General features: G+C 40.2%; 1 long non-coding RNA gene across 1 annotated transcript in view; it reads left to right on the top strand.

The window, feature by feature from the left end:
- Nucleotides 1-284: 284 nt before the first annotated feature.
- The window catches only part of LOC149747022 (uncharacterized), a 190,758-nt gene continuing 176,502 nt past the window's right edge, over nt 285-14,540 (top strand). Inside the window, exon 1 of the long non-coding RNA XR_016388489.1 lies at nt 285-5,326. This is a non-coding gene — a long non-coding RNA (uncharacterized LOC149747022). The remainder of the gene's footprint in view (nt 5,327-14,540) is intronic.

Genomic DNA, 14,540 nt, shown 5'->3' with positions numbered 1-14,540 from the left:
ATGGCAGAGCAGTTCTCCTAGTTTCCCGTACCCTGCTGCTCTCTGCCCGGTGCCCCTTTCCTATACTAAAGTCTCTTGTTTTGTCAGCACATGTGTCTCCTCAGACAATTCATTTCTGAGTGTTAGACAAGAGCCCACTCTCAGGTCCTGGAAGGGGTTCCCCTTCCTGCAACATTTTGACATCTTATTCCCCAGTTTTTCCTTTTAGGTTGTTTGGTGAACTTCTTATTAGTCCCAATCAGTAATGTTACTTCAGACAGACTGACATTAAACAATTATCATTAATTTTCTTGAAACTTTCCCTGTAGATAGGCTTGTTCATACAAGGTAAGGACTCTGTCAGATCATATCAAGACACGAGAACAGAGCTTTTCATAGACCTGCCAGGTAAGTCAAATAGTAATAATTCCATGTGTGTGGGGCTTTTGGGATACTTCAAATTGATTCTGCTCCCTCAAACTTTGCTGCTAGATTGGTGGCTTTCCAGCTATAGTAGTTGTAAGGCTGTTCCATTTTCAGGACTACCACAGAGTTAAGGACAGGGGGATAGAGCAGGTTAAAGCCCTACAAGGCTTGCTCTTCATTTCAAGATTCAACCATTTTTCTTGGATAATCATTCCCTGGATTGTTGAAAATCATTGGTTAATTTTCAGGGTTCTGAAAATATTGATTTTGACAGTTTTTGCCAGTGTTCTCATTTCTTCTATGGAGGAGTATGTACTTGGAGGTCCTTACTTGACATACCTTTCATTAGTCAATATATACAAGAGTGTGTCCCCTGCCAGTGAAGATGATATAGGTAACAGAGTTGTTTGAAGATGGAGAATAGAGTATTGTTTTCCGAGAGAAATATCTCCATAGCCACTCTCTTGTGGCCCGAATTCCATGAAGTTTATTTTATTTTATTTTTTAACACCTTTATGGGAGTATAATTGCTTTACAATGGTGTGTTAGTTTCTACTTTATAACAAAGTGAGTCAGCTATACATATACATATATCCCCATATCTCTTCCCTCTTGCATCTCCCTCCCACCCCTCTAATTACAATAGCCAGGACATGGAAGCAACCTAAGTGTCCATCGACAGATGAGTGGATAAAGAGGATGTGACACATATAGACAACGGAATATTACTCATAGGTGAAGTTTATTAAACACGGTAAGCTCTGCAGCTTCTGATGCCCAGCTATACTTTGCTATTTTGCTTGAGTAAGGAGGATACCTTTCACTCTACTCTGACAGAGAAAAGAAGTACAGCTTCCTTGTTTCTTTATGCACTAGAGAAACCCAGGTTATAAAGAACACACACACACACACTTGCTTTCATTTCAACATTGTAAATATAAAATTGTATCATAACAATGGGAATATGTTATTTTAAAAGCAACAGATATGAACATATCATTGTCCCAGCGAGTATAATAAAAGGAGAATTTCCCAGGGATCTTTGTTTTGAAAAATATAGTGATATTGGGAGAGAGTTCAAAAGTCAGGGAAAGCGAGAAAGGAGACTTCCCCGTTGGCTTCATGCTTAAATATATTTATCTCTGAGGCAGAGAAGAATGAAAATTAAACTCTGCCTTTACACTTTACTTCTGTTACAACACTCCTCAACCCAACCCTTCTTGCTCTGTTTATCCAAATCCTGCCCATTTTTCAAAGTGCAGCTCAAATCCTGCTTCTGTTGTAAAGTATTCCCTGACAATTTCACCTGGAAGCAACTTGTCCTTCTTCTAAACTTCCACAAGACTTATTTTCCATACCACTCATTCATTACTTATTAGTTACTGACTGGTACAGATGTAATATTTTCTGAAATACTGCAGCTATTGTAGAGACTTTTTAAAATTCTTTTGTATATACTACATCAACATAACTAAAAGGAAGCACATCTGTAATGCTTACAGTATGCCAGATACTGTTTTGAGAGCCTTAGAGATATTAAAAGCTCTAACTACTTTACAAATATTAGGTAGCTAATAATAGATATTTTACGTGTGTATATGTATTTTTGTGTGTACCCAAGTAAAATATATGTATGTATATGTGTGAGGTATATGTATATATGTATGTGCATGTACTATATATGTATATATATGTGTGTGATTATATATGTATATATGCATGTGTGGATACTTATACATATACGTATTAAATGTTGTTTTTCTCATGTGAATATCATATTGTAAAATTGAAATAAAACAATATTTATTCAGGAGTTTATTAAAAGACATCAATAAGTTGTTAATAATTACAAATTTATTATTGCATTTATGTAATTTTTCTCACTTCTATAATAGATAAAGGTACAGGCTGGTAAACAAGAAACACAGTATATCTTAGTACTTTCCATCTTTGATGAAAATTTTAGAAGGGGAAAAACCCCATATATTATATTTAGAGTAATACAAAATTGGATTTTGTTTCTGAAATGAGGACCCTCTTATTTTTATTCAGCAGACAAAACGTGTTGGTTTTATTTCTCTGAAGGAAAAAAATGTGTACACAAACAAAAACTACTTGACAATTACCTAAGAGTCCTCCTAGATTCTAGTCCAGCATCACCATCAACTAGCTCTAAGTATTAACCTTTCTGTTCCTTGGTTTCTTCATCTGGAGATGAGGGGCACCAGTTCAATTAACAGTATTATCTCCATTTCAAATTTCCAAATCCATGTATGATTTTGTCCATAGAGAAGACAGTCTATTCAAAAGGATTTTCAACCATATCTATCATTAGTTTCTACAGTTATACAACTTAATGTAATCCAGGCAAAAATTTCCATTTCCAGAAGCTGATAAAGATGAAGTGATTAAAATAAAATTATAGGAATCTATCTATACCTACATTACCCTTCTGTAGGTGTAAATATTTCCTGAATTGACACCATGCTGAAGATAATGCCAATTATTTAGAGCAGACAAGCAGGAAAATGTCTTTTAAAGTGCTTGCCTCTGTGCTAGGTATATCCTTGGAAAAATCCCACATTTATTCTGGACTAATGGATACTCTACCTTTTTTAGGTGCCTTTTCAACATCCAACCGTGAACGTATTGCTTTCTGTGCAGTTCAGTCAAATACAATCATACTTATAACGCTATTATTCCATGCTTCTGGATTATGTGGCTTTGAATTTGAAAGATATTTGTTAAAAACATGTTATGAAACAAAGAGATGGCAAGAACATATCTTCATGCCTATATCAAAAGTCAGCCCACAGCAAAGAAGTCTTCAAATTCATTTTTCTTTTTTACATTTTTTGTTAAAAAAACAGTGACTTATGAAAAAGGAACTAATTTTTTAAATTAGTAATGTTCTGCGTTGTGTTATTAACTAATCATCTGGAACTATAGATTATTTCCAACAAAACAGAAAATCCAGAGTGAGGGTCTAAGCTAGATGAACACTCTAAGAATATATATATATATAATGCATACATAAATACATACATATGTATGCACATACATATACATTCTTAGCGTAATAGATATAGTAGGATATATTATATTTCATTATATATTATATTCTTAGAATTTTGAATGTGTATATATATATATATATATATATATATATATATACACACAGACACCCCCAGATTTAACGATGATTCAACTTAAAATTTTTTGACTACTGTGGTACAAAAGCAATACACATTCATTAGAAACCGGAATTCGAATTTTGAATTTTGATCTTTTCTCAGCTATCATGCAATATGATATTCTTCTTCTAATGCTGGGCTGCCACAGGGAACCGCAGCTGTCAGTCAGCGAGAGGATCACAAGGGTAAACAACCAATGCACTTAAAAACATTCTGTACCATACAACCATTCTACTTTTCACTTGCAGTACACTGAAACTGTTTGCTACACTACCTCCTAATTTTGGAACTGCTAAACAGAGAGTTGGGAACTCTTCCTAGGTTAAAAGTACTGCCTTGGCCTTGTGCAATTATACTGTTTAGGTTGCTGGACAAATCCAAGGATAAAACTGGCCTGGACCTAGTGATGGGCAATTCCAAAAGCAAGCTGAATGTGAGAAGTTCACTCACAGAGAACCTTAGTGTTAAAGAGCCTCTCTACTTGGGAATGGCTCAACACTGGGAAAATAAACCCTGGTTCAGCTGTAAAGAGAGCACATCCTTGGCCATTTTTCCCCCTCAAGTCCGGAAACTGATGATCTGGTCAGCTTAGGAGAGGGAGGGAGGGAAGGAGGGAGGGAGGGAAGGAGGAAGGGAGGAAGATGAGAGAGAGAGAGAGAAACCTGTTAATAGCTGGTGCCAATTTAAAGAGAGAAGGAAAGGGCTTATTATATACGTACACGCTAATATTATTCTTAAAGCCAATTCTGATATATCCTTCGGGAAAGAAAGAGATGCAGCCATCTGTTAATGTGGCTTCAGCTTCTTGGTTTCCAAATGTTACAGCTGTCATGAGACCAGCCATTCCACCTGGGGCGAGGCCAGGAGGTTAGAGGTTAGAGTTGGGTTAGGGTTAGAGCTGTCCACTAAGGACACCACTAAACAGCAACAAAATCTTGGGGCGACCCCTCTCTCTTTCCTCGAGTGCTTTCGCTAGCCGGTCCTACTTCCCCACTCCTTTGGGAGTTTCCTGTTCCATTACGTAGGCAAGAGGGCGAGAGGTCCCAGCTTTCATCATTGTGAGTGGTTTGGCTGGGTGTGTACGTGCGAGTAACTGTGTGTGTGTGTGTATGTGTGTGTGTGTGTGTGTGTGTGTTGCGGGAAAGTGGAGCTTGCTACAAGGGGCTTAGAAAAACTAGTCGCCAATTTAAAATATTTTCGGAGTGTTTGAATGATATCTTAAAAGCTAATCCCACTCTCAAATTCAGCGAAATGAACAGCACAGATAAGGAAGATGAAGAGGGTGGAAAACCCAAACAGCGGAATGGAGCTGTCCATGCCCCGGGAGTGACAGGGGAGCGCTCAGAGGAAAGGAGCTCTGCAGAGAAAGTCACTCTGGCTCTTCTCTCTCGGTCCACCAGCCGGCGACGCTTCTTCTGTAAAAGCATTCCTAGAAAATAACCCTAAAACCGGGAAGGGTAGCGATCGTTGAGCGCAGTTTCCAGGAGCCGGTCCCCGCAGCCGGTAGAGCTCCCTCTCCCCCCGCGGCTGGCGCGGCATGTGGCGATCCGGCCCGGCGCGGGGGATGACTTCTTGCGGCCGGAGCTCGGCGACGGAAGCAGCTGCTGCAGCTTGCAGGTGTGGTGGCGGCCGGCCGAGCTGACCACGCACAGACCCGGCGCGGCGGCACTGCGGCCCCGGGGCAGCCGGCGCCGGGGACATGCGCTGATTCGATCCCTCCGGAGAAGGTAAGCAGCCCGGCTATTATTAGCGTCGGCCACACTGCGCGATGCTTTCTGCTTGGTTAGTAATGGGGTTTGTAATACAGAGGGAAGACGGGGAATATCCCTGCCGCCTTCTGCAATGGGAAAAGGAGCAACAACTGGAATTGAATGTTAATGAGCCAAGTGCTTGAGATTATTGGAGGAGCGGTGTTACTGGGCAGAGAAAGAAGGCGGTCAGCCTCTGTAATCTTAAGATAATCAACCATTGCTATGCCACACTCGCTTAGATATTGAAGAGGATTCAGAATGTAAAATAATTTGAGTTGCACTTCTACGTTGCTACCTTCCACCTTCGCTTGGTTAATTTCTGGTTTGCGAGCAGCAGGTTCTTGTCAGCAGCCTGGAGAAGTAATCGGAAATCTTCCCTCTCCTTTGGCCTTCCTCAGTCTTCTCCCTTTCCAGTTATCAGAATGGGTCTGCACATTTCAACGTCAAACACCCACTTCAATACTGAACCTTTAGAAAGAATCTCAAATTAGAGGAGAAACTTACCTGCTGGAGTTCAGCTTGGGTTGAGCAGCGCTTGTCCCCACTTCCCCGTTCATTTACCATCTTCTCTTGTCAATCATTTCATTGATTTCCCCCCCACACCCTGCTCCGGGGATGCTGTGCCCATTAACAAGCCGGCTCTTGTCAGCTCCTGTCCACCACCTCTGTTCCGTGACTGATTTTTCAAGGACCCAGAATGGGCATTGCCTTATACCACGTTTGGACTATTATCTGTGTCCTTCCCCAAAATGCATGGCATGAAAACTCCTTTAAGCCCAGTACCAACATGGTTTCCGATAACTCCCTTCATTGTAGTCAGTGCAGCTACCAGATGGGTTTGGAGGACAGCAGAATCTGTTGGGGTGTGAGAAAGAGGGCTATACCTACATATTTTGCTCCATGTGCATCAGAATAGGTGGAAGTAGAAATGCAAATGTCCGTCTATCCCGTTTTTCTTGAAGCTTTTTTAGTCCAGCTAGGTTGTGAGACACCTAGCTGGGTAGGGTATGGGGCAAGTCCTCCTGCAAAAGCAAGCAGTGTGTTTGTCCTAGGATTCCCCCAATAACCTCAAAAGGGTTTCCAGAGAGGCTTTTCCCACAGACAGTCAGAAAGCCAGGGGAGGTGGCCAAGGTAAACCTCAGGTTATTTGGGCATCCTCATGTTAGTCTCCCCTTTTAGGGGTTCTGACCTAGGATTTCCCCACAAACACCTTGCCGCTGAGCTCAAGTGCCCATTCTTGTTGCCCACCTAGGGATGTACAATTGAATGCTATTCTGTGTAATGGTGAAGATTGCTATGGTGGGGATAGCAAATGTGCCACTTCACCAACAGAGAACAGTTGCAATAAGCCAGACTGTGTGGTGTCTGTGTGCCAATATTCCATTTAAAAAGAGATTTGTTATCTTTAAATCTGAAATTAAAGATACAGTTTGACTCAAAAGGCCATGGATTTTATTTTAACAAATTAAAATAGGAGATCAATGAAAAAGAGGGCCAGGGTTTATAGCTAACCTTCTTACCTTCTTTTTATTTATTTATTTATTTATTTAAGGCTGTGTTGGGTCTTCATTTCTGTGCGAGGGCTTTCTCTAGTTGTGGCAAGTGGGGGCCACTCTTCATCGCAGTGTGCGGGCCTCTCACTATGGCGGCCTCTCTTGTTGCGGAGCACAGGCTCCAGACGCGCAGGCTCAGTAGTTGTGGCTCACGGGCCTAGTCGCTCCGCGGCATGTGGGGTCCTCCCAGACCAGGACTCGAACCTGTGTCCCCTGCATTAGCAGGCAGATTCTCAACCACTGCGCCACCAGGGAAGCTCCTTACCTTCTTTTTTAAATATTGCTTTTAGGACAAGATACTGGTTCTGAAAAATCATGTTACTTCTATTACATATCATTATTGTTTTTCTGGTTACAAGTTCTCTATTTATAAATACACTGTGGAAAGATTTGAGTTGGTTTCTTTGTCTCTATCTTCAGTATATGAGGCAGAAGGAGTGGAGGGGGGTGGGCAAATCCCACTCCAAATGGCCCACTCAAAGAACTGTTCCCCGGACCATGCAAACCTCTGGACCGAAATTTTTTTGGCTGGTTGTTATTATTATCTTTAAATGTGGTTTGGGTTTGAAATATTAAATTTTCAATATTCTAAAATTTTGACTCAGGCACACCAACTAGAAGAGAGAACAAAGAACAAGAATAGCAAGACTGTTTTCCACCTTTCTTACCTAATTGTAAAATATTTAATTATATGAATAATTATTCTGAATCATAAGTGAAAAACATATTAAAATAATAATTCATTTTTAAGAAAGTAGCCCAAGGTTTATGAAATACAGGTTAGTGCAATTGATCTTAAGTACAGTAAAAATTTCTGTAATTTTAAGAGGTGTTTTTATGTTGAGTATTAGTACATGAAAATATGCTAATGATGGTTAGAAACTGAAATGTCTGTTAGTTGGTTTCTGAAGAAACTGAATTCTTTGGCAAGAAATGGGGCAGGATTAAGGGACTGGAGCCGCCAAAGCTGGCATCATACCTGCCAGTGATTTTATAGGTGAGATGGATGCACTAAGTTATGGATTAGGGTTGGAGAAACCTTCTGGGGAAGAAAGAAAACAAGATAGAAAATATAATTTGTTATTTTAGTGCAACTAAGATAATTAAATTTAAGGTGTTTCTGAATTTGGACTTCCTTATATTTAAACAGTTTCTGAGGAAAGTTTCTAAATTCAAAGCCCTAGGTAGACATAGTTGATTTCCTAACCGAAACTGATTTATGACTCTATTTCCTTTTTTCAAACGTTTCCCAGAGAAAGGAAAAATTACTTGCCCCGTGTTAAAGAGGAGTAATACCAAATAGAAGGATGTACGCTATTACATGCTAAATGAACTGTAGGACCTTTTTTGTAGATTTCACAAGACAGAATTGAAATCAATCTGTTGCTTTCCAATCACGTAAAAAACAACATTTAGTCTGGTGGGTGGTCAGTGTTATCAGTAATTTAAGACTTGAGTACCGATTTAGGATTCAAAGTTGCCCTCTCCTTACAAAAGGCATTTTCTGGTGCTGCCTTACTGCCATTCGCTACAATTGAAATAGACTTATCCTGAGATTTTGAAAAACAGCAAAAGAAATAGTAGGATTAATAAGGCTTTGCCTCCACTGAGAATGGGTAGAAAAAGTGCTATTTTGAAAGTTCTCAATGGCCTCTTAATTGCCAGATTTCTGCGCTGTTTCAAACTGTTTTTTTTTTGTTGTTGTTGTTTTTGCGGCACGTGAGCTTCTCACTGCTGCAGCCCCTCCCGCCGCGGACGGAGCACAGGCCCCAGACGCGCAGGCCCAGCGGCCAGGGCTCACGGGCCCAGCCGCTCCACGGCACGTGGGATCCCCCCGGAGCGGGGCACGAACCCGCGCCCCCTGCATCGGCAGGCGGACCCCCAACCACTGCGCCACCAGGGAAGCCCTCAACCTGTTTTTTATGTCTTTATTTTTAAGTCCTCTTCTAAGTTCTTTTTTAAAAATTTTACTGCTTAGTGTTTTATTCACTAAAATAGCATTTTTAATTGAAGTATAGTTGATGTGTAATATTATATAAGTTACAGGTGTAAAATATAGTGACTCACAATTTTTAAAGGTTATACTCCATTTATAGTTATTATAAAATATTGGCTATATTTTCTGTGCTATGTAATATATCCTTATAGCTCATTTTATAATAATAGTTTGTACCTCCTAATCTCCTATCCGTATATTGTTCTTTTTTTTTACATTCAATACTTGTGTTCAAAAGTATTACAATAAGTAATATATAAAGAGATATCTCTTTATCTAGTTTCTCACTAATCCCCTTAAATTACCTCAAGGCCAGCCTAGAACAAGTGATATTTATTTGTAGTTTGTGCTTCATGATGTCACGACTATATGTCTTCATTTGTTCCTTTCACTCACCCTGCTACACGGTGAAACCTTGCTCACATCATACACTGCCTCTTCCATGAACCCTTCCCCATACCCACCTTCTTTCTCATTTCAGATGTGTTTCTCCCTTGTCTAAATTCCTATGGCACTTTCTATTTTGGTCTATCCTTTAGTTTGAACGTGGTTTGCTGTTCTAAAATAACCCTAGAGAGCAGAGTCTTTGACTAACAACTTTTTATTACCTGCAACTCATAATACAGTGCCTAGCTATGTATATTCAAAGTAGTTGTTCAGCAATTGGATTTTAGTGAAGAAATTAGCTATTATTTTCCGGTGGTGTATATCCACCTACTCTAATATCCAAGTTAGGCTCTAAATAATGTGTGCAAGTGCGTTTTAGTTTAAAATCCCTATATAATAATATAGTGAAAGTACATTCAAACAGTTATATTCAACAAAAGTTATTGTGAGCTTACATGCCCTTAAGTGGATATTGGCTCATCCGCATCAAACAGCACAGTAAGCGTTACAAAACAAAACGTTAAAGAAGACATTGTACCAGCTTTCAGTATGCTTTCATTCTACTGAAAACAAGTAAGCAGGGGAAGATGTCTTGCATAAATAAGTACTAGTTTTAAAGCACTCTGCTAGGTACTTTCATCTATGGTATATAATTTCATCCTTCTACTATATGCTAAGTTTACACTGAGACTCAGAGATCTTACCTAAATGGCAGAGATTCTTTCCACATTAACATGCTGTTCTTTGAAGTGTTAACGAGTGAAGGAAAACTATAAAAACATAATCAGAGTAGTTTAAAATTGTTTTGTGATCAGGCTTTCCAGCGCTTTTTAAACTTTTGGGTCTTAACATCCCCTTGAATAATTCAATAAAGGCTATACATCCACTCCCCTAGTACATACACAACACACACACATAGAATTTTGCCTGTAATTGCAGGTGTTTACAGACCTAATAAAGGCCTCCTTTGCAAATGCTTTAAGGACATCTGCGCTGGGCTCAGTTTTTCTTTTTGCTTGTTCTATGCTTAACATTTATTTTTGTACCTATTAAAATTAAACAAATTGTTATCTGTTATAGATTGAGATATAAACCTAAGCAGCTTCGTACTTGACAACTTTTCTTTTTGCATTTTTGTATTCTGTCCTTCTCTCTCACACAAACATAGAAATTTATATAAATGAGATCAAATAATACTTTTTTGTGAAGAGAATGCTTAGAATGTATTCTTAACGATTTTTCTATATATCACACGTCAGTCTTAGCTGTAGTCATCGTGTTGTGCGTTATGTCCATAGTATGTATTTATCTTACAATTGGAAGCTTGTACCTTTGACCATCTTCCTCCAATTTCCCCTCCCCTGACCCTCTGTCTCCTGTAACCACAGGTCTGATCTCTTTTTCTATGATTGTTTTCTTTTTTTTTAGGTTCCACATATAAGTGAGATCATATAGTGTTTGTCTTTCTTTCTCCGGCTTATTGAACTTAGCATAAAGCCTTCAAGGTCCATTTCTGTTGTCTCAAATGGTAGCATTTCTTTGTTTTCTTATAGATGAATAATATTTCAGTGTGTGTGTGTGTATGTACATATGATATGTATATATCTATAAATATACAAAACAACCTCTTTACCCATTTGTCCATCAGTGGGCACTTAGGTTGTTTCCACGTGTTGGCTATTATAAATAATGCTGCTATGAACACGGGGGTGCAGATATTTTTTGAGTTAGTGTTTTCATTTTCTTTGGATATATTCCCAGAAGTGGAGTTGCTAGATATATGTAGTTCTAGTATTAATTTTTGAGCATCCTCGATACTGATTTCCATACTGGCTTTACCAATTTACAATCCCACCAACAGCACAAGGGTTCCCTTTTCTCCACATCCTCACGAGCATTTGTTATCTATTGACTTTTTGAGGATGACTGTTCTAACAGGTGTGAGGTAATATCTCAGTGTGGTTTCATTCCCTAATGACTAGTGGTAATGAGCATCTTTTCATGTACCTGTTGGCTTTCTGTGTGTCTTCTTTGGAGAAATGTCTATTCAGGTCCTTTGCTCATTTTTTAATTGGGTATTTTTTTTTTGCTATTGATTTGTTTGAATATTTAATTTATTGTGGATATTAACCCTTATCAGGTATATGGTTTACAAATATTTTTTTCCCATTCTATAGGTTGTCTTTTCAATCACTTTGTTGATTTTGGTTTTGCTTTTTCTTTGCTGTGCAGAAGCTTTTTAGTTTGATGTAGTTCCATTTGTTTATTTTTTATTTTGTCATTTGTGTTTTCAGTGTCATATCCAAAAAGTCATTACCAAACCCATGTAATGAGCTTTATCCCTATGTTTTCTTCTGGCAGTTGCATAGTTTCAGGTCTTACATTTGAGTCTTTAATCCAATTCAAGTTAGTTTTGTGAGTGGTATAAGATATTGGTCCAATTTCATTCTTTTACATGTGAGTATCCAACCATCCCAGGGTACCCTTGTATGTAACTTCTCTCTTTTCTCTTGCTGGTCTTAAAATCCTTTCTTTGTTTTTAACTTTTGACGATTTAATTTCAATGTGTCTCAGTGTAGCCCTCATTTGAGTTCAACCTATTTGGGCTTGATTGGGCTTCATGGATCTGGATGTCCATTTCTCATCCTTGGTTTGGGAAGGTTTCACCCATTATTGCTTTAAATATACTTTTTCCCCCCTTTCTCCCTCTCTTTTCTTCTTCTGGAATTCCCATAACATGAACATTGTTTAGTTTCTTGTGTCCCATAATTTCCATAGGCTTTCTTCACTCTTTTTATTCTTTTCCTTTTTGTTCCTTTCACTGGGTAATTTCTAATGTCCTAACCTCCAGTTTGCTGATTCTTTCTTCTGCATGGTCGAATCTACCTTTGAAACTTTCTATTGAATTCTTCAGTTCAGTTATTGTATTTTTAAAATCTAGTGTTCCTGTTTTTTTGATGTTGCTATTTCCTTGTCAAACTTCTTGTCTTGTTCATGCATTGTTTTCCTAATTTCACTTAGTTGTCTGTGCTTTCTTGTAGTTCACTAAACTTCCTTAGGAGGATTATTCTGAATTCTTTGATAGTTCATAGATCTGTATTTTTGTAAGGTCAGGTATTGGAGTTTTCTGACTTTCCTTTGGTGGTGTCATATTTGCCTAATTTTTGTGATCCTTGATTCCTTACATTGGTATCTGCATATTTCAGTAATTGGGCTCTTCCTCCAGACTTTACTGGGTATTATATTCGGTAGTAGTAGTAGATGGGGCTAGGAATTAGTTTCGTGGCAGAGAATCAGAGCCTGTATAGGACCTGGCTCTGGACAGGACCCAGAGCCTGTATAGTTCATTGTTTGGGAACCCAAATCAGGCCAGAGTGTGCACTTAATTCCCTGGTCAGGTGAGGGCACTGGTTTTGCCCTGCAGATGGGGGAAGCCACAGGCTGTGCTGTCTGTTCAAGTGCCACTGTATCTAGGGCTGTTTAATGGGCTGTACAGCTTCCCATGCTCTCTGTTTAGGTTCCCCAGTTGGACATGCTGAAGGCTGTATTCAGTGATGAGTAGGGCTATGAATTAGATTTCCTGCCTGGGTGCAGCAGAAGAAGCAGCTCTAAAGCCAGTAAAGCTCTTTGTTGTCTTAACTGAAGCTGATCCACACCCCACGTTCTGTGGCTGAACAAGGCCACTGGCTTTGCTTTGCAGACTATCAGCTCTGCCTCCCGTTCTCTAGGCTTGAGCACTGCTGGGCCACACAGTTTCTAGGAGTTGTCACCAATCCTTCTAGTCAGATGGGCCACAGTACATCCACAGCAGATGGGATGGGGCTAGTCCCAGTTCCTTTGCCTGGGTGGGATGAGGAGGGGCCACTGCAGGCTACTCTTAATTTCTCAAACAGGCTCCCCAGTTGGGAGGATCTGGGAGCTACTCTCAGCCTTGGATATGAATTAATCTCCCTGCCTGTGCACGGTACAGGATCCCTCCACACCTGGTACTGGCTCTGCTTTGTACCAGAGCCAGTGATGAGCTCTGGCTGCCTGCCACTTGGCTGGAGCGGCTGGAGCACGACTGGGCCAAATAGCTTCCAGGATTTATTGCCAGCCCTTTTGGTCAGATGGCCAGAAGACACTCTCCACAATGGGTGGGCTGTGACTCTGCTCTTTCCCTGGGTGTGGGCAAACCAGGCTCAAGGGCCAGATACGTATCAGGTGGATCTGTACCCTGCTGAGTTCCCTGGTTGTAGTGCCCCGCCAACCTGGCTCTGTAGATAAGCAAAGATGCCAGTTATGATCACTACTTGGGCACTGCAGGTATGAATTCCATCTGTCACAATCCATGTGCTGGCTGTTGCATGCCCCTTCCCCCTTCATCACAGTCCAACTTTTAGTGGTCAAACCCTGCAGATTTCCCTGCAATCCCAGTGGAGCAGATTAGAGCAGTGGCTCCCACAAAGCAACCCCAATGCTAGTGGTAGTGCTTGCTGTCCCCCAGTTCTCTTCTCCTACTGGAGGAACCAGAGGTTCAGGGGAGACCTCACCCATGGTGCTCCACTGGCCTGGGGGAGGGGCAACATGGTCAACGCGTAGCTCCTTCTCTCACCCTTCTAATGCAGTCTGTCTTGGTCTCTGTGGTGCACGGGGGTGCTTCAGCCTCACCTCCATGTTCTAGGATCCTCTCAAATAGTGTCCTGTTTCTAAATAATTGTTCGTTGTTCCTCCTTGGGGGGGGTGTGGAGCCAGGAATGACCTTGGTGATGTCACCCCACTCTGGGCTTACTTTGACAATATGTGTGTCCTTTATAGCCCAGACATTTGTGGTACTTGAAATGAGGTTCTCCTTTTATTGTTCTCCCTGCTTTAGGACCTAAAATGGGAGCTGTTCATTAGCACTGGCACAAAGGCTGCTGAGATGACTAGGAAGCAAGTGCCAAGGAGAATAGTGAATCAAAGAACCTTGATTCATGGAAAAGGAATCCCAGAAGGAGCTCTAAACGTTTCACATTCCAAATGATTTATTCAGGGTTTTCCAATCAAAACCATTTTTACAAAAAAGAAACAGTTCTCAGACTCAGAGTACTATACTGCCAAGTATGTAGAAGAACGTTGCCAGCAGTTGAGTGGTGTGGTCTAGTGTGAAATATATTCAGTTTTCTTAGGATGGACATACGTCTACTTCCAAGTTACTATTTCTTTCTAGTAATGCTGTCTACAGTAATATATTTGCTTTTGCCAAGTTAAGAAAACAATGACATCCCTCCCA

Source organism: Delphinapterus leucas, chromosome 17 (genome assembly GCF_059928025.1).
Source record: "Delphinapterus leucas isolate spDelLeu-1000000601 "Yukka" chromosome 17, BTC_Dleu_Yukka2, whole genome shotgun sequence".
NCBI classification, from domain to species: Eukaryota; Metazoa; Chordata; class Mammalia; order Artiodactyla; family Monodontidae; genus Delphinapterus; species Delphinapterus leucas.
Note: the sequence above shows the minus strand (reverse complement) of the source record. Positions and strands in the feature narration are given on the sequence as shown.